Raw genomic sequence first — 20,605 nt, forward strand, 5'->3', positions numbered from 1 at the left:
GAAATTTGGCATATCCCCAATGATAGCAACCTTGCGCTCAACGTCAGCAAAACCAAGGAGATGATTGTAGACTTTAAAAGGAAGTTAGGGAAATGTGACCCAGTCCCCATTGAGGGCTCAGTAGTGGAGAGGGTCAAGAACTTCAAATTCCTGGGTGTCAACATCTCTGAGGATCTGCCTTGAGCCTCCATGTTGATGCAATCACAAAGAAGGGTTGCCAATAGCTATACTTTGTGAGGTTTCTGAGGAGATTCGATATTTTACTGAAACTCTCATAAACTTCTACAGGTGTGCCGTGGAGAGCATTCGGGCTGGTTTCATCATTGCCTGGTACGGAGGTGCCAACTCTCAGAAGAATAAACTCTACATGAGGCATGTCGTTTTTAAAAAAAGCAGCCTCTATCCTCAAAGACCCCCACCATCCAGACCACACCCTCTTCACTGCTATCATTGGGGGAAAAAGATGAGCTGAAAGACGAGCACTCAGCAGCACAAGGTCAGCTTCTTCCCCGCTGCCATCAGATTCCTGAATAATCAATGAACCAGACACTGCCTTCCTTTCGTGCCCTACTCTTTTAATTTTTATTTATAGTCATGTTGTAAGGTGGTTAGAATATGAATGTCTGATGCTGCTGCAAGACACTGAATTTCACAACTTGTCCATGACAATAAATTCTGATCAGATGCTAATTAAATGTGTGTCGCCTTTATCCAGATGCTGCCAATCTACTTGAGCTTCAGAGTAGGCATATTAAAGCAAGTGAGGAGTATACAATTGTGTAGCCAGTTCGTACCGTCTCTGGCTGGTGGAAAGTCCAAGGGAGTTGTGCAGTGAGCCTTGTGAGCTGGTGTTTCTGTTTTGGTGACCCTTTGGATATTGAGGTGCCTTGTGATAATAAAGCCAAAGAACATTAAAAGAGATGGTTTGATTCTTTTTTTTTCATTTTGAAGGTGGCCATTGCTCAAATGCTATTTCCATCCTTTCAAGCCATGCAAGTCATGGTGGTTGCAGGTATGCATGGGTACATTACTTGAATACAAATTGCATGTAGCACGTCAACACAAGAACAGTGTAGTTAGAGAATTAAAGAAATGGATAGTGAAATCCCAGAGCAGATTGAAAATGTAGCATTTTTTTTAACCTTTATACAAAAACAGCCCAGTAGCAACAGTAAAATCACTTGCAATAGTGTTTAAATAAAAAACAAAGTAAAGCTTTTTAAGTGCTAAAATAATGTTTAATTCTCACCAAAAAAGGTGCTGGCTACTGCCAATCACTGACACCTCCCCACCAAGGCCCTGCTCATGCCGGGAGCCTTAGGGTCATGCTCCTATCCGGGAACTTGAGGCCCTCCACTGCCAGCACCAGTAGCCCATCATCCCCGGTCAGTTTGGCTCCAAAATAAATTTTGGAGAACCGTGGATTTTGGAGAATCTGATTTCAGGTAATCGAAGTTGTACTCTATAATAAATAGCTCAGTGATTGGGATTTCAGAGGCTTAGCTTGGTGATATTTCCTGCTCCATTTCGCTGCACGATTTCATGCCATGAACAGATATGCAACTTTTTTTTTTGCAAAGGCTTATTAGTCCATTTGTGCACTGAAAGAAATGTTGTTAAAGTTCCCAAGTCCTCTGAGAAACCAGGATTAATTCCAAGCGTCATCCAAGTCAATCAATTTCATCCTCTGAAATGGCACAAGTTGGCTTTGACATCCCTTAGTGAAAGGAGAGACCGAAGTCCACCAAAGTTCCCATCCCTCATCACCACTCAATTAACATGCTGGAAAATTACAGGTCTGGACTCGATGAAATCTGGCTCAAATATCAGCAGTCATTTGAATTGAATGCTGACACTTGAAATTATGTCTTGCATGGAAAACAGCTACTAGTTAATGCAGAGTGCAACTGAAGGGAGAAAAGCAGAGTTTTTGAATATTTTTCAGGAAAAGAAAATAAAACAATACAGCTCAATAACAGCCCATTCAGCCCACAATATCAATGCCAGCTATGTTGCCAATTTAAGTTATACCACATTCCTCCATCCTTTGCCTGTTCATCTATCTTAAGCAATGCATAGGTAGAAAGAGCCTTGATAAATGTGAGGGTGAAAAGTTAGAAAGGGACGCAGGGTTGAGGTTGCAATCAAAATGATCTAATTAAAGGGCAATTCAGGTTTGATGGGTCAAGAGGCCTACTCCTTGTGCACATGTTCACCTGCATCCCCTCATTTCAAATTCAATGCATCCTGCAATTCCAGACTCAAAATGAACTCTGTTCCACTCAAGAATCAATTTGAAAAGATTTGCTTGGCGGATTACTGAACCATCCAAATTTCCCTCGGCCTCCTCAAACAATACAGCTGAATTTGTGAGCATATCTAATTCTGTATCCAAGACTTGCTGTGATTTCAGGCAGAGTCCACACAAATAACAATAGATAACTACACGGCTTTAATTTATACTGAGCCTGTCACATCCTACTCGGGATGTCTGAAACCAGTGGTTCACAGCCTTTTATCCGCCCAAAGACTACCTCAAGTATTCTTGCCAAACACCTGTAACAAACCATAGACCCAAACATAGTAGCTGTGGACCACCAATGATGGTGGGATGGGGGAAGGTGTCAGATGAGCCCAAGCCCTCCCCAGAAAACCAAAATGATTTTATTGGGGGGTTTTTTTGAGAATGTTTACTTCTTTTGTCGTTAAATTTGCCATCTTATTTTACCTGTTACTTGTTTTATGTATCAATAATTTTTGTTTTTGTCTTATCGCCACAGGCCACCTATAACAACCAATAGAAACCAGTGGTCCACAGACCAGAGGTTGAAAAATCTAAAGCATTTCACATCAAATTGAATATTTTGGACAGTCATGCAGCCATAATTGTAATTAAAGGAAACAACTCCCGAACAGTAATAATGATATTTTGAAATGAAATTGAGGGAGGAACAAACATCAACCAATTCACTCCTTGCACCTATTCAGGAGGGTGTCACACAAACATACACCTACCCAGGGCAAGCAGACAGCATCCCCATTTTGCTCACCGACAAAATACTATCAATGCTCGAAATTTCAAACAACAAAAGGAAATTAGCCAAGTAGCTCCTGAGAAGGGAGAAGAGTCAACATTTTAGGTTATTTCTGTCATCATATATCTGAAGTGTGCAACTCTTCCTCAATTTTTCAGCTTACAGATATGAAGGGGATAGGGAGAGAGATATCCTTCAGGTACAAGCAGCAGAGTTTCAGTTGGATTTGGACATCATGGGTCGAAGGGCCTGTTCATATGGTGTCCCATTCTTGGTTCCACAAGTCACTACCAAAGCCATGGAGGACTCCACAGACAAACACCAATGAGTTCAGTCCTTGATGAGCAACAGTCAGAAACTTCTTCAGTTATTCTTGACTGAGTTAAGAACATAATAGGAGCAGGAGTTGGCCAACTGGCCTGTTGAGCCTGTTCCACCATTCAATGAGATCATGGCTGATCTGATGATAGATGCATCTCCACTTTGCTGCCTTTTACTTCTATCCCTTAATTCCACTATGTAAAATCTATCCAACCTTATCTTAAGTAATTTACAGAAGTAGCCCCCACTGCTTCAATGGGCAAAGAATTCCTTAGATTATCCACTATCTGGGAAAAGCACTTCCTCCTCATCTCGGTCCTACATCTACACCCTTTAGTTCTAGTCTCATCTACAACTTACCTACCTCTACCTTATGCCTTTCATCATCTACAACTTACCTACCTCTACCTTATGCCTTTCATAATCTTGTATGATTTTTATAAGATCCCCTCCCATTCTTCTAAATTCCAGTTGTTACAATCCCAGACAACTCAATATTTCCTCATGGGGTAATCCTCTCATCTCTGACATCTTCCTAGTAAACCTTCTCTGCATTGCCTCTAAAGCCAGTAGATCCTTCCTCAAGTAAGGTGATGCAGAACTGCAGATGTGACCTCACCAGTAACCTGTGCATTGCAGCATAATCTTTGTTCTCTTGATAGCCTCCTGCACTTGCAAACCAACCTTTTCTACTCATACACAAGAACTTCCAAGTCCTTCTGCCTTGCAGCATGCTGTAATCGCTTTCCATTTAAATAATAATCTGATCTTCCATTTCTCCTTCCAAAGTGGATAACTTCACATTTACCAACATTGTACTCCAACTACCAGATTATTGGGCATTTTCTTGACCAATCTATAGCTCTCTGCAGACTCTCCAAATCCTCTAAACCAGGGGTGTCAAACTCAAATTCACGGAGGGCCAAAATTAAAAACTTGGACTAAGTCGAGGGCCGAACTAAATATTTATTGAAATTTTTAAAAAACATCTGCATGTTTTCTCTTCTTTCAACATATGTAATGTTAAACTTTTTCTTATTAAAATAAATGTTTAATAATAGTTTTGGATAAACTTTTTCCAGAAGCATTAACAAATGAGAAATAAAATATTCAATAAATAATATTTCTCTAAAGAGGATTTGTCAAATGTTGCTAGTGTGCTGTCGAATAGTAAAATCTGAGGGCTATTGAGAATGAGGGAGAATAACATGATTCCTGAAACAATCAAATGGGTGACTGATTGTGGGCATGAACTCTAGCAGGGTTATTTGCCATGCCCTTTTTCCATTGGTACAGATATCCTTTGATTGACACACTTTTCAAGTTTTATGCCTAATGAACTTGTATCCAGGTGCAGGACCATTTTTAACCAGGAATATATTTATCACTGTGACATGAAACTATTGGAAGATCGTTTTATCCTGAGATTAAAGTTCATAATCCTTACTCAGGCCTGTGTGCGGGAGGGCGGGGGTTTGCGGGCGATCGGGTTGGACAACGACAGTGCGGGGGCATCGGCTCTCGCTGCAGGGCGGCATCTCGGCGGATCAGCAGCCCCGTCACCGTGAGTCGCGGGCCGGCCTGCGGCAGGGAGGGGGTGTGGGCAACGGTCCTGGCGAGGTCAGGCCCGAGGCCTCCGGTTCCGGGCGCTGGGAAGCGGCCTTGGCTTCCCCTGACACCAGGCCCCAAAACCAGAGTCCACGGTGAGACCCTGCAACGTAAACAGAGGAGGTGGGGGCGATTAGCGGGCTGACGCCAATGCATTCTGGGATTTGTTGTATTACTGTGCATGCGCTATACTGGCGCGGCGGCCAGCGGGCCACCTCTAATACATCTTTAAAATGATCTTGCGGGCCAAAAATAATTATGGCCCGCGGGCCAGAGTTTGACATGTGTGCCCTATGCCATCGAAACTCTGTAATTAGTAAGGGATTGCTTAAGGTGGGATGTGAGTGGGAAGGAAAGGGTGAGAATCACTGCTCTAGACCCAATTGTTACTGAAATATTTTGCTTGAGAAAAATTGTCATTGGCCCATTTCCTTTAGCGTTCTGAAACCGTGCACAAGACGAGTCAATGAGGGATGATTAAAGCAGTGGTCTTCAAACTTTTTCTTCCCACCCACAGATCACCTTAAGCAATCCCTTACTAATCACAGAGCACCAATGGCACAGGGACGCGAGTGGAAAGAAAAAGGTTGAGAACTGTTGTATTGTGGTAACTCCACATTTGATTAGCTTAATTGTTAGGCAAGTGGTCAGAGAAGGACCCCCCCCCACCCCAAGAAAGGCTTAAATCACAGGAACAAAATAAGCTTCTGTCTCACTGCTCCCAATCTTACACACAGTCCTGATGTGGAATGTGGGGTCGCAGCTCCACGTTCACCCGAGTTCAGGTGCTGTCTGTGTGGAGTTTGTACGCTCTCCCCTTGTCTTGGACCAACAGGTCGGTCGCCTGACGAAGGCACCCAAACCCCCCGTTGAATCGCCGGCGTCCGGGGCGGTGGAGGAATTGTCTGAGAAGAGCGCGTTGCTCCCACCCCCCTCCCATGGTTGGAGAGGGATTAAACTGTGATCTCACGGTGCCGGGCTCGTCTCCAACAAAAGGAGCGGGAGGCAGGGTCCACCGCGCACGGAGCAAGGGGGAAGGCATCGCCAACGAGACGTTCGGTCCGTCGTCGCCGCTGAAGCGCAGACCCAGCGAGGATGGTCCCCAACTCCAGCCGCGTCTGTGTGTCCGGGAGCCGGGCGGGCTGAGTGCGGCGCTCCGATCCCCAGGATTCGGGACTCTGAGATCCCTCCACACCTCCGGCGTCTTCATTTTCACCTTCAGTGTGCATGCGCTATACTGGCGCGGCGGCCAGCGGGCCAACTCTAATATGATCTTGCGGGCCAAATATAATTATATCGCAGGCCAAATTTGGCCCGCGGGCCAGAGTTTGACATGTGTGCTCTAAACAATTTGCTTTTCTAGTCAATTTAGTGTCATCACCAAACTTAGATACACGACAACCTGTCCCCTCTTCCAGATCATATACAGTATATTGAACAGTTGAGGGCCCAGCACCAATCCCTGCAGCACACTGCTCCCCACTGATTGACAACAAGAAAAACGCCTCTGTATCCTCACTCTCTGATTCTATTGGTTAATCAATCCTCTATGCATCCTTATCTTATGGATGTCTTTTACGCACCAGCTTATCGAATGCCCTCTGGAAATCCAAGTAAACAACACCCATCTGTTCCTCTCTATCTACTACACTCATTTATATCTTCAAAGAGCTCCTATAAGTTTGTCAAATAGGACCCGCCTTTGCTTGGGATGTATTCCATCAGGGCTAGGGAAATTCTCCCTCCTTAGACCCACATTTACTCTTTAATGAAAGCTATAGTATCCAGGTCCTCACCTCCCATCACATCTACATTTTGTCTTTGGCATGATATTGTGTCAAGAAACTTAACTGATTACTTCAAACGTCATCAGAAAAAAGTATGGCTTATTTATCAGAGACACTTGTCAACAAATCCAAACCACTTTTCTACCAGACCACTTGCCAGCTTGAAATCTATATTTTTTTAAGGAAAGTAATTGCAGAATGGTGAATGCGGTAAGGAAAATAAAACATCTTTAAATAGTCTGTTTTTTAAAAAAAACAGTTCTCTGCTTCAAAATAGAAAACCATTCTTTATAAAGCCATTCTTTATGAGAAATGAATTCCCTATCTAGTGAAATCTTAAAACAGCATGGAAAATTGGAGAGACCGTTAATGATGCCATCGATATAAAAATGAAAGCAATCTTCCCTGTTCATAAGAAATAATTGACTTCAAACCACATTTGTACTGCCATTTCGGTCAGATGCTAACCCTTCAGTGTGAACAATTTTATTCACAAGAAAAAATATTGAGAATGAAAGTTGATTGCTTTCATGCTTAAAAGTTTTCCATCAGAAATCAACACTTCCAATGCAGTTAAAAGTAGGCAAATTTAAAGTATCATTCATGGAGATTCGTCTCACTCCACTCAAAATGCAGCATTCATGATTTCCAATGCAAGCAGTTCTTGATCAAATCTAAATGAAGGTTGGAACAGAATTTAGAAACAGAACGAGGTGACTTCCCTGATCTCAGATCCAAACACCACAAAATTCCATTGGTCAGCAGATAAGAAATTGCTGACACTTCAATAGTTTGATAATTGGGCAACTTCTTCACTGTTTATATTTACACCACTTCTTTGGCTTGGCTTCGTGGACGAAGATTTATGGAGGGGGTAAATGTCCACGTCAGCTGCAGGCTCGTTTGTGGCTGACAAGTCCGATGCGGGACAGGCAGACACGGTTGCAGCGGTTGCAGGGGAAAATTGGTTGGTTGGGGTTGGGTGTTGGGTTTTTCCTCCTTTGTCTTTTGTCAGTGAGGTGGGCTCTGCGGTCTTCTTCAAAGGAGGTTGCTGCCCGCCAAACTGTGAGGCGCCAAGATGCACGGTTTGAGGCGATATCAGCCCACTGGCGGTGGTCCATGTGGCAGGCACCAAGAGATTTCTTTAGGCAGTCCTTGTACCTTTTCTTTGGTGCACCTCTGTCACGGTGGCCAGTGGAGAGCTCGCCATATAACACGACCTTGGGAAGGCGATGGTCCTCCATTCTGGAGACGTGACCCACCCAGCGCAGCTGGATCTTCAGCAGCGTGGACTCGATGCTGTCGACCTCTGCCATCTTGAGTACTTCGACGTTAGGGATGAAAGCGCTCCAATGAATGTTGAGGATGGAGCGGAGACAACGCTGGTGGAAGCGTTCTAGGAGCCGTAGGTGATGCCGGTAGAGGATCCATGATTCAGAGCCGAACAGGAGTGTGGGTATGACAACGGCTCTGTATACGCTAATCTTTGTGAGGTTTTTCAGTTGGTTGTTTTTCCAGACTCTTTTGTGTAGTCTTCCAAAGGCGCTATTTGCCTTGGCGAGTCTGTTGTCTATCTCGTTGTCGATCCTTGCATCTGATGAAATGGTGCAGCCGAGATAGGTAAACTGGTTGACCGTTTTGAGTTTTGTGTGCCCGATGGAGATGTGGGGGGGCTGGTAGTCATGGTGGGGAGCTGGCTGATGGAGGACCTCCATTTTCTTCAGGCTGACTTCCAGGCCAAACATTTTGGCAGTTTCCGCAAAACAGGACGTCAAGCGCTGAAGAGCTGGCTCTGAATGGGCAACTAAAGCGGCATCGTCTGCAAAGAGTAGTTCACGGACAAGTTTCTCTTGTGTCTTGGTGTGAGCTTGCAGGCGCCTCAGATTGAAGAGACTGATTTGCAAATGGTGCACCATTAACAGCTGAAAAAAAAAAATCAATCCTTGCTCCTTAACTAAGGGACCAGCTACTGAAAATATTTTATGGAAAACTCCATCTTTTTCTGGCAATTCCTTGGCCTTTACCCTTGTAATTTTGTCTTACTTGGAATAAGTTTAATTTTTTTTGCAGCAGTCAATTTATTCCATTTTCCTTCGCCTTTCTAAGTGTCGCCTTCTCCATATTGAAATACTGCAGTATATGTGAAGTTCCGCCCTGAGTTTATCTAAGGAACACTTCCAGGGGTGTGTTAATTTTAGATTAAATATGCATTCTGGAAAAATAAACCTTCCACTTTTGATATGGTATTCAACAGCAAATCCTTGCCAAAACATTCTCTCTCCTCTATTTTGGATGTTCCAGTAATCGCAGATAATGAGCAGCCAGCATTCTCCGAACACTTTCCATGACATTGAGACCGTTATTTCTGGAATCTTAAAATAAGCTCCTTTGTAGATTGGAGCGACAGTCAAGTACCAAGCACAACTGGATGGAGGCTAAATTACCAAGTACAAATGGTTGCTCTTCAGTGATGCTGGTTAGGAATTCCAGGCTGTAAGATACAGAATTTGACCCTTCTCATTGCAAATACATAGTTGGTCTGAACCAGTTAATTCCAATCAGCAGTCATAAAGAAGAGGCGGCTGTGCAACGAAGGCAAGATGTGGAGGCGTGGAGTGCTTCAGTTGCTTGTCAACATGAAAGCGAAGGATAGGAATTTGACTGGAATAGCACAATACCCGACATGAAATGATCAATCCAGTTTTTCAAGCTTGTCAAAGGGCTGGGATTTTTGTTTGGAAAAGAGAAATCTTCCAGGTACTTGATCGAAGCTAGCCACACACTTTAACATCAGAATCCACTTCATTCCGTGCATTAAAGCCAATCGAAGGCACAGGTCCACACGAAAGTGAAGGCACAACCACCTATCCTTGGAATCCTGAGTCAAATTTTCTCCTGATTGCCAAGGATGCCAGAAATAAAACAAAATCAATGAGCACAGACTCAAGATTGTGCTTTGTGCCTTCACAGATTCCTTGTAATTTATCTATTCAAGAAATTATTCCAATACTTTCAAAATATTATAATAGTTAAGGGTTTTATTTCTTTAAAAAAAAAGAATTTACTCACAGTAATTTTTTTTTTCTGTACATCCATAAAACTGATTTACCAGTAACAGTTCAGGAATGAGCCCAATACCAAAGATGGAACTAACAACAGAAACAATACCTGGTCTGACAACCCTTGATATCAAAGCAATGGCCCACACTCTGAACCTTTTATCTTCATCCCAGTTTCCAATTTATATAAGACAACTCGTGTCCAAGGTCTACAAGGGAAAAAAAGTCTTTAACAAGACTGATCGACACAAAATATGATTTGACATTATTATATCATTTAAATGACACTAAAATTGAATAATTTGTAATAGCAGAAAATGAAATGTCTTTTAGTTGCCAATTTATTACAGCGATTAATTTATCACCTGAAATGCTACAGGGTTTTTCCAACAGATGACCAGCAGCGTTTGAAGAGAGATGAATTAGTAACTGTATATACAAGTTTTTCTGCAGTCTAACAATCCACTGCTGAAAAACCAATTGTTATTAAAAATATAATCTTTGTTTCATTTAATTTCCATGACACAGGAAGAAGTATTCAACCTCTCGTGTCTACGCCAGCTCTCAGAGCATTCCCATTCAAGATTCCTTTCTCATGTCATAATAAGGAACATGTAAAATTACACAAAATTTCCTTCTGCCTCTTGTAAGACAGACAAAGAGTTGCCATTAGTGTTGCCCAGAGCCCCTTACAATATGAGAGAAAGAAAAAAAAGAGAGTCCTTTCTCAGTCACTGAGGGTCCCTGGATTTGCCTCCAGTGCTTCCCCGGCCTCTGCAGCCACACACAGACTCCTATTCGATTCTTCTGCCACCCGAGCTCCAGATCCAAACCTCCGATACGATCAGGAAGTCTTCAAGGTCCAAGAACCCTTCTTGACCTCAGCGCCCTTTCAAATCCCAGCTCTGATACATAGTTCCCAGGAGTCCATCTCCAGCAGTCCGCAGCTTGAGTGGGTCCCCTGACTGCAAACCACCCGCAGCCCGTGAATCCCTCAGCTGCTGATCTCCTCGTTGGTCCGCCAACGTGGGCACCCTCCTGTAGGGTCATCTTCTATGCTTCTCCTTCGCAACTGGAGGTGGAGGTGGGGTGGGGTGGGGGTTCCCTGCTTCTTGTGCCCCGCGACTGTCCGCTGCTCTCCTCATAGCTGCTGCTGAGCACAAGTGCTGCCATCTTGGGCGCAGATGCAGCAGTTGCAGAAGTTTTAGTTCCTTTAACGGGTCGTTTAAAGTCTGTTCAGAGCCTTCAACATTAGAACCGAGCAGTTAAACCCTTCAGAGCAGTGCTGCGACTCTGCTCTTCCAGGGTCCATACCAGCAGCTCCGGCTGTGCCATCATTTTATTCCCCAATCATTTTCTCTGTAGCCTAGTGCGATGCACTATCGAGCAGAAAATCAGGCACAAAACATAAAGACTGTTCAACGGGCTTTATTCCCCACAAACTTCCACAGAGCTGGCTGTGAGAGTAGCTGTGCTGGCTCTGAGACTGAGCTCGAGGGGCCAAATGTAGCTTATATCCCGGAGGGTGACTGGCAGCCGACCGGGTGGGGCGTGTTCCATTCAGGTCAGCTGATCGTCAGTCAGCCAGGTGTTGCCTTCTCCTCCAGTGCTCTTCCTGCAGGTACACAGGTTGCCCCCTGCAGTAGGCTAGTGGTACATCACCACACCTATATTCCTCACATTCCCACCAAGGAAGAATTTGCGCAGTGGCAAGTAGAATGCGAAGACAGCAATGAAGGTGAGGACTGAACCAAGTTGCCTGGTGCTGTGAGGCAGCAGGCAATACTAGTGATGCGCTCTAACAATGACTCCAAAGACTGAGAGGGAGAAACGATAGGCTTTAATACACTTTAGATTGTGGCTGGCCCGACTCCATGTGCTCAAATGGATGGATAGGGGAAAGGGAGGTTGATAAATACTTTATGGCCAGGTCACAAGGGGAGTGAGTCATCAATGAGCGGGCCAGCCACTCATACACAGCAGTATATACATATTATCACAACTAGCTCTGCTTCTGTGCTATCCATACACTACTGAAACTGTTAATCGTAGCCAGGTTGGAGAACACTTATCTGGCTGCTGCTTCTGGATTAGAAATCCCTGCAGTACTGTGGCCCAAATGCATAGAAATGTACTGTAATTATGAAAAGCAAACAATAAACATCATAAGCACTTCATTTATACCGACACATTTGGAGCACATGCCAGATTTCAGATTTATTGTCAGAGGACATATATGACATTCAGGCACTTGCAACCCTGAGATTAGTTTTCCTGCGGGTGAGGCAGAATTACCACTTATTGGTAGTATGAAAAAAACTGTACACAATGTATACATGAACACAAATAAACCAACTGCATAATACAGAGAGAGAAAAAAAAATAAATCAATAAAATGCAAAATTAAGAATCCTTCAATGAGTTCTTGATTTAAGTTTATTGCTGAGGACTCTGATGGTGGAAGGGGATAGCAGCTGTCCCTGAACCTGTTGGTGTGAGTCTTGTGGCATCTATACCTTGTTCCTGATGGTATCAGTGAGGACAGAGTGTGCCCTGGGAGGTGTAGAGCTTTGATGATTGCTGCTGCTCTCCGACTGATAGTTCCCTGTCGATGTTCCCGATGGTGGGGAGGGTTTTGCTTGTGACGTCCTGGACTGCATCCGCTATCTTTTGCTGGGCTTTACACTCAGTAGTATTGGTGTCTTCAATTTGAGAGACAGGGCCTATTATACTCTGAAGATGAAATAAGGCCTATTTATCAATGACATCCTTGCTTATCATGAACAATGTCAGAAACAAGGATTAAATCATTCACCCAAAACTATGTGTAGACTTCATAATTTACAATCTCTGTTGCCATTTATTATCAGGTTTAAGATCGATACCTCAATGGTAACAACCATTCTGTTGACCCTGCTTTTTGTCAGTATCCTGCTATATGCCTTCACTTTCAACATAGTGTACCAATAAGAAATGCAAAGGTGAACATAATGGTCATACATTTGTTTTGGCAAGGAAACCAATATTCATGAAAGAAAATGAGCTCCTCACAGATGGAATTACATTGCAATTGGTGCTGAATTACCTTAAAGCTCAATCATGAAGCTATTCTGAATGCACGTTCCTTATCAATTGCACATCTGCATCACACCAGTTGAAAACCCGTGCCAAATATTTCAGAGGCTGAAACATAGTATTCTCTATCCTTTTATTCAATTGCTTCCTTTATTTTAGTTGCTAAGAGTTAAGCATGGCCACTGGTATCTTTGCAGGGTAAGGTGATCACAGCAAAGGCAGAAGGATACACTAGCCCAGGGTTTGAAATTTTCCACTTTCCTTCTTCCTTCAGTAACCGAGTCATGGCCTTGCGGATGGGTAGAGTCAAACGTGTATGGAGCACCAGAATGAGACCAGGGCAATCCAGCCAATGTCACAGTAACTGGTTAACATGACCGGAATCAAAGTACACTTCTACAAAGGCCCAACAGCTTCTTATAGCATACAATAGCAATAATCTTAGCTGAATTTTGTTCCCTGTACAAAAACTAATTAGCTATTGCCTATTTTAATGTTTTCATACATTTAGTTTAATGAGTATAATTTTCCAGCGGGAAGCAATGATAAATTGATGCACCATGCTTCAACATATCAGCAGGCACCTTGTAGGACTTCATATGCCCTTAACAAACACAAACACATTTTAGGACATGGTGTTTATTTGAGAAAAATCTTCATTACCATGATATGCACATTAGCATTGATTTGAAATAACATCCAATATCGTCTTACAGGCTAAATTTCTACAGCTCAGCCTTGTTGCTTTCTATTCTGTCAACTTGACTCTCACCTCGATCTTAATTAGTACTCACTACACCACCTCAAAATAAATTACACCAGCCAGAAATAACCAATGGCACCCCCACAAAGTATTCATCTTTTGCTGAGATAGGATAATAAATTGCATCTTCTTTGTTTGATCAATATAAACCTAAGGTCATTAAAATTCCAGAACGATTACTTCATTTTAACTGGTGATGGCATTCTTAAAATCGTTCAATAACTGGACCACCAACATTCCTCCTGCTCCCCCACTCACAAAGTATTCCAATTATGAAGACGCCATTCAAAGTTACAAAACCGACTATCCAGAAAATTTGTCCTGAAACTCAAGCCTATTAGCCAAAGCACAAAGTTATCAGCCAAGAATATTTCAACAACCAGAGATTCTTGGAGAGAAACAGCTCGAAAACAGGCCTTCTGGCACAGTACGTCTGCACCATCAACCCTCCCATTCATACCAATCTGCATTAATCAAATTTTTTATTCTCCCCACATTCTCTTCAATTCTGTGCCTCTCTTCCCCCACCCACACCCAGATTCTATCATTCACCGACACAGGGAAGAAACCAGCACAATCCCATGCAAAATGAAAGAATATGCAAGCTCCACATAGACAGCACCCAAGGAATTGAACCCACTTCTCTGGCATTGCAAGGCACGACAAGCTGTGCTATTTAAACACTTTAATTCAATTAAATAATAAACTTTTGCATCATGGTGGATTGGTCATTCCAATTCCAGTAGAGCATAATGTACAATGAAACCAAAAATCTAGTTTGAAATCCAATTACTCAAAATCGACATTTTGGTAACAGCATCTTTGATTCAATCATTAAGGACAAATAATTTATGACACCAATTTATGAATCTACGGTAACCAACAGATTTTGTTCTGTTCTTGTGCAATCGGCAGTGCACAATATACTCTCTGGCTTATATTTGTTTGTATTTTAATAAGACTAGATCTGCCATTCTCCATTTTACATGAATAATGACAATATTCGTTGAAAATAATAATAATCAAAACAGACTTCTTTTTGTAATCTGTTAAAATTGCATCTTGGAGATCAAGAATACAAAAGAAAATTGTACCTGCTCAATGTTGGTGAAGCCACAAAATGCTTCTCATCCAACTGTTCTCATGTCTGGTAATGTCCTCTATTCTGGTTGTTGAGAGGGACAGTCCAATTTGCCAGTTGTTCATTCCCCATGCTCATGAGAAACAGTGACTGGTTCACATGCAGCAACGTTGCCCATGTCAGCAAGGATCAAGAGGAAAAGAGAATGGCAGCAAATGACGAGAAGCTTCACTTGAAGTGCAGCTACTAACCAGATCCCCAATTCTTTATCATACAATAAAGATCTTAATTGCAAATAAAGGCCGGTTTTCAAAGAAACACCTCTGTGCCTAAATATTTACCAGTGTATCATTTCACAGTTGACCATCATTTCCACTCACTTTGAACATTAAAAAAAGTACACACTGAATTGGGATTAGATTTCAATGAAACGTTCATCTTTATATCTGGTCACAGATATACAAAGTTATCCCACCAATGTCCTGCATCGTAAAATAATTTTGTAAAAAAATTCACAAAATGTGGGAGTGAAACATGTTTGCTGTGGATGTAAGCAAAGTGAATTATATACTTCTCCATGATGTCAAACTGCCTGTTTTGGCCAGGAACCAACCATAGAACTGATCAACAACCAGTAAAATGCCAACACTTAACATTCCTCAGATAAACTTTAATCTCATCTCAGCCAATAGTTGAAATGAACGCTCACCCAATATTTCAGATATTTTGGGAGACAAATCAAAACAACCAAATACTCTGTGTATTTCTGCTTTCTAAAATGTCATTTTACATTCAGCTACAAATCTAAAAATCTTAAGAGCATGCCATAAACAAACTCTAAGAGTCGTGGAAAATATTTGCAGGGCATCCTCAAAAGGGCAACAATTCCGGGTCCCAGTCTTGAACAACATCTCATGGCTCCTGATGGGAAGCAAGTTTCGTTGAATGTTAGTTGAGAGCTGGGTTAAATTCCAATGCTCAGTTGTCCATTTCAGTTTGTAATCTTGTTGACACAGATACCCTCATCTCCTTGAAACCGAGACTTGCTGTTAATTGATCCAGAACATCTAAATACTTTCTGGTGGACTCCTGAGCAAATACTACATTGTCAAGGAGTAACCTTCCAAACAAGATCCAAAAATCATAATCATCTGCATTCAGATGAAAACAAAGGTCCCAAGGTTTTATTTCAAAGAAAATATGAGAGAGAGAGCAAATCAGTCAGTTCCCTTGACTAGTATCACCAAATGCACATTACCGGTTGAGAGGTTGGGAGCTGCTGCACCCAGACTATTTCCTATCTGCAATAGAAGCAAACACCTAAATTTGTAATGATATTCTTTCTATGCATCTGGACCTGCGAGATTCTCCACTGAGTAGTTATGAAGAATCTGGAGATATGTGCTAGACAACGCCTCTCTATGCAATCCAAAAACTTTTTTTCTTTCTTTCTTTATATTATTTTTCTGAGGGTGGGAGGAGGTTAGGAGGGAGGTGGTTTTGGGTAAAAACCATAATGTATCTAACTTTACTTTGTTTCTTTTGAAATCTTCACTACTATATTAATTATAAGCACCGCATGTATGGAAAAATACTAAAAATATTGAAAAAAAGAAAACCTCTGGTGAATGGAACTGGTAATGTTTTAAGTTGGTGAACTTGTACTGATAAATCATTTTAAAAAGCTGAAAAAGGAATGAGTGCAGAGAAAACAAAATGTGCCATGGTGGAAGGCATGACAAAAAACTAAACTTTAAAAGGTACTAGAAGGTCAGGGTGGAGGGTGGTAGGAAATTTGGATGCTGTTTCTTCTCTGAACTGTGTAACAATGAAGCACAAGATCATTCAGTGAAAAAAAAATAATTCAGATTTATTGACAGAGTACATGCATGACTTCACATGCAACCCTGAGATTCCTTTTTCCTGAGGGCAGGGCAGAATTACCACTGATGGGTGGTGCAAAAATATAAACTGCACGCAGCGTGAACAATCAAAAGAACTGTAAACAGTTAACAAATGTAAACAAACTGACTGTGCAATACAGAGAGAACAAAGAAAATCAATAAAGTGCACAAGTAAGAGTCCTTAAATGAGTTTGGATTGAATTTGTTGCTGAGGAGTCCAATGGTAGAGGGGTAGCAGTTGTTCCCGAATCTGGTGGTGCAAGTCTTGTGGCACCTCTACCTCTTTGCTGATGGCTGAGTCCACTACCTTTTGGAGGGCTTTACACTCAGGGGCATTGGTGTTCCATACCAAACGTGATGCAGCCAGTCAGCATACTTTCCACCACACCCCTATAGGGTTTCTGCTTTCTTCACAATGCCATTGGTGTGTTGGGTCCCAAGAACCTAAATGTGCTCATGCTCTCCACCTCTGATCCCCCAATGTTCGCTGGCCACATTTCCAATGTGAAAATGACAAGAAAAATCGCAATCATGCTTGCAAAATTAATAGGTTTAAAAATTATCATTCAATGTACTGGTAATTTTAATCTTAGGGCAAGTACATCACCATTTCACCTGGGAAATATATATGGTCCTTGACAGTGAAAAAAAGAGAGGGTACATGCAAGCACTATGTGGCCCCAAATTGCTGTCAAAAGGCAAGAGGACATTAGCAGAGATGATCAAGTTAACCTGCAGAGCCCAGAAGGTGAAGGGAGCAGAAAAGTATTTGTTGCTGGCATGGCTACAAAGTGCAATGTAATTTCGTGATGAAAGGTGCTCACAGATTAAAAAATGGTAACAGATTCAGAGGCTAACCAATTAACCTTCAGACCATCATAACATTCTTTGAGGAAAGAAACTCAACTTATTTCATCTGTCCAGTTTGTCAGCCATCACAGATGCAAACCGATGATCTTCTCATCTGCTTTCTGAAATGACCGAAGAAGGAATTATCAGCAGAAAAACAATGCTGACCTGGTCTGTGATGAACCTATCCTGTTAACTAGCACCAAGCTAGTATGGAAAGGAAGACCAAAATCAAAATTTCAGGCAAGTCTAGGAATATTCCAGCATCAACATCAGTTGACATGCCTCTCGCCGCCATAGACCTGACACGATGACAAATAAAATAATTTATTTGGTGTGAAGATAAATTGCTGTTTTTAAACTCAGAGTATGTGGACTCCAGTTTTATTTCAAAAAATTGAGCACAAATATCTAAATAGGCAATCTTGTGTACAATGCTGGCTAGATACTGCCATCACAAACTTTATCTTTTCAATTATTTTTGCTTAAACAGGATCACATCTGCAATCTTATATATTTTAAAACCCTGTGGCACTATTTCCAGGTTGGGGAAACACAAAATGCCCAACACATGGAAATAGTTTATTTCTTAAACACTCTTAAAAACATGATCCGATTGGTGTTACTATTTACAAGAGGTTTGAACAAGTTGATTCCTGTATTTTCTACATTATGAAATAACCATTCCAAAGCATTCTGAAAGCCCAGTATGATTGGAAAAAAAAAGCAGGATTGTCTTTTTAAACCAAATCAGCTATTCAAAGGGTTAATGAAAACCTTGCACATTTGAGAAATAAAATTGTCCATTTATGCAGTCATCCACTCTTCAAAAATAATCTGTAAACAAAAATCCAAGTTTATTTTATTTTCTGGTGAATGGTGGCGGGGGCTGGGTGGAAGACTGCATTTGTTTTGAAGTGTTTCATACTGGTGTGACATGACTTATGGTAAATCTGACTCAACGACTGATAGCTGATAACTGCACTGCTACAAAACCTAACATTCCTTGTGAAGGTTTTACAACCAGCTCCTGGTTCATGTCTATGCGCCAGGAAATGCAGAAGTGTTTCTGATAAAGCAGCATTGAGCATGGTCATTTATCAAGGAAGCTTAAGAGGAGTAAAGGTGGAGGTCATTTGAAGGCTAATTTCTTTTGAAATAATTGTCAAAATTGACACTTAAGGATTCTCATTCTTGTTCTTCAAAATTACAAGTGCAAAATCTTGTTTATGGACAAAGATTAAACGAACGGGACTAATTTAAAGTTTACACTTTAATGGCAAAGTTAGTGCAATGCTATTACAGTGCCAGTGACCCATCTGTCTGCCTGGGTTTCATCTGGGTGCTCTGGTTTCCTCCCACCCTCCAAAATTTACAATAATTGTAGGTTCATTGTTATATTTGGACAGCACAGGCTCAGGGGCTAGTTATTGGGCTGCATGTCTAAATTTAAATCCAAATTTTAAATTAAAAAAAAATCAGACGAAACCGCTATGAACTTAGATGGTGCCAATGGAAAGACCCAAGTGCAAATACAAATTTTAGGTTGCAAGTTACAGGGACTGTTTCCATCATTCTTTTAAAAAAAAGCTCAAAGGAATTTCAAGCCTCAAAATTTTGTCGCATTTATCTTCAAAGAGAAACCTCTTCCTTAAAATAAACAATGACTGCTACCTTAGGATTTTCCCCACTCAAGACAAAATCTTTTTCCATATCGAATGTCATGACCATTCAGTCCATCACAAGAAATAAAGCTGATGATCATTAAGCAGGTGGTTAGTCTCAAGATCTCTAGCTGTGGTTATACTCGAGACCTACATCTATATTAAAACCATCTTAAGCAGTAACATCCCAACCTTAAGACTCAATTAGCTCAATATCCACTTGTCATGCTTAACTTTCAAGAGATTTTATAATCACCGACACTCAACGGGACCAGGCAAGCACCATTTCCATATTAAGATGTGGTTGATAGGTTAATTCCTTTATTGATTTGCCTTATTATCAGATTACCCAAACTTACAGTAATGATGCAAGAGAATCTCACAGTAAACAAATCTAATCGTAATTTTCAGGTGAACATTCTCAGAATTTTTTTTGAGTGCTACTAAAGGATTGGAGAGGCATATGAATGCCTGAATACAAGATGCACACATCCAGCACATGTTCACTAAAAGACTCACACTGCCTCGTCCATGAATTGCACTAGACTGTAAATTGGTATGGGCAGACAGCCACTACACAAAAAGATAAGGATTCACTTCACGACGAATTGACTACATTGAAAAAGATAGCCATCGAGGGCCCTCATAACTAAAAAAAAAATCACATCTCATCTCCAGGAAACTACTTGTGAAAACCAAATACAACAATGGTTTGGTGCTACATGGTTTGACATGCAGGCAAATTTAATTTTGTGATCCTTTGTCATATTTATAAATTGAAATGATAGCAACACTTGAATTCAATTTGATTGATGTTGAAGTCAAATATTAGAATAAATTATTGATCAAAAAGCATTTTATGCAGTTTGCACAAGGTTATGAAAGCAAAGTCTGCTCTGGGCAATAGCAGCAAAAGGTATAAGAAGCTGCAGTGACACTTATTTGAATATGAGATAAGGCGGCAAAATAAATCTACTCCAGGACTTCGTCACTGAAGTAGGGTAGCAGTAATGAACAAGCTAATGGTTTCCAGCAATTACTTAAAAATATACCACTGTTACATGAAGGTCAAAAGTCAAATCAAACCTGACGCCTGTTTGGATTTCATATTGTATGTGGTTCGTTTTAACTAAACTGAGAAACCAGAGTTTTAGTCTTTTCTCCTCTCCTGTCACTGGACCGCACCTAACCCAAATACAAGACTCCCTCTACTCACCCCAACTTACAAAAAAAAAAGGCACGTCAGCAAGATGCTCATTTACATTTACTGGTTTCTGGATCCAAGACGAGTTAGACCAAGTCATCCTCTTTTCTTCACAAAAGTTTCTTCTCCATTTAAAGCTATTCCTTCTCCACTTGGACATTCAATACAAACAAAACTTCTTCACCCAGCACTCTGTTGCTCAGGATATTGTTTCCACCTGGGCAGAAGCCATGGATGAGGTACCAGCAGACCAGA

At 41.4% G+C, this 20,605-nt stretch overlaps 1 protein-coding gene across 6 annotated transcripts in view; it reads right to left on the reverse strand.

Annotated features, from left to right (window-relative positions):
* plekha7b (pleckstrin homology domain containing, family A member 7b) overlaps positions 1-20,605 on the reverse strand; it is a 370,768-nt gene that overhangs the window by 235,217 nt on the left and 114,946 nt on the right. The window contains exon 1 of one of the 6 annotated variants that reach the window (XM_069897837.1): positions 14,743-14,808. The exons of the other annotated variants lie outside the window; for them this stretch is intronic. The gene's annotated coding sequence lies outside the window, so the exon portion shown is untranslated. Of the gene's footprint in view, positions 1-14,742; positions 14,809-20,605 lie in introns of those variants that run through there. 6 annotated transcript variants of the gene reach the window in all.

Source organism: Narcine bancroftii, chromosome 1 (assembly GCF_036971445.1).
Source record: "Narcine bancroftii isolate sNarBan1 chromosome 1, sNarBan1.hap1, whole genome shotgun sequence".
NCBI classification, from domain to species: domain Eukaryota; kingdom Metazoa; phylum Chordata; class Chondrichthyes; order Torpediniformes; family Narcinidae; genus Narcine; species Narcine bancroftii.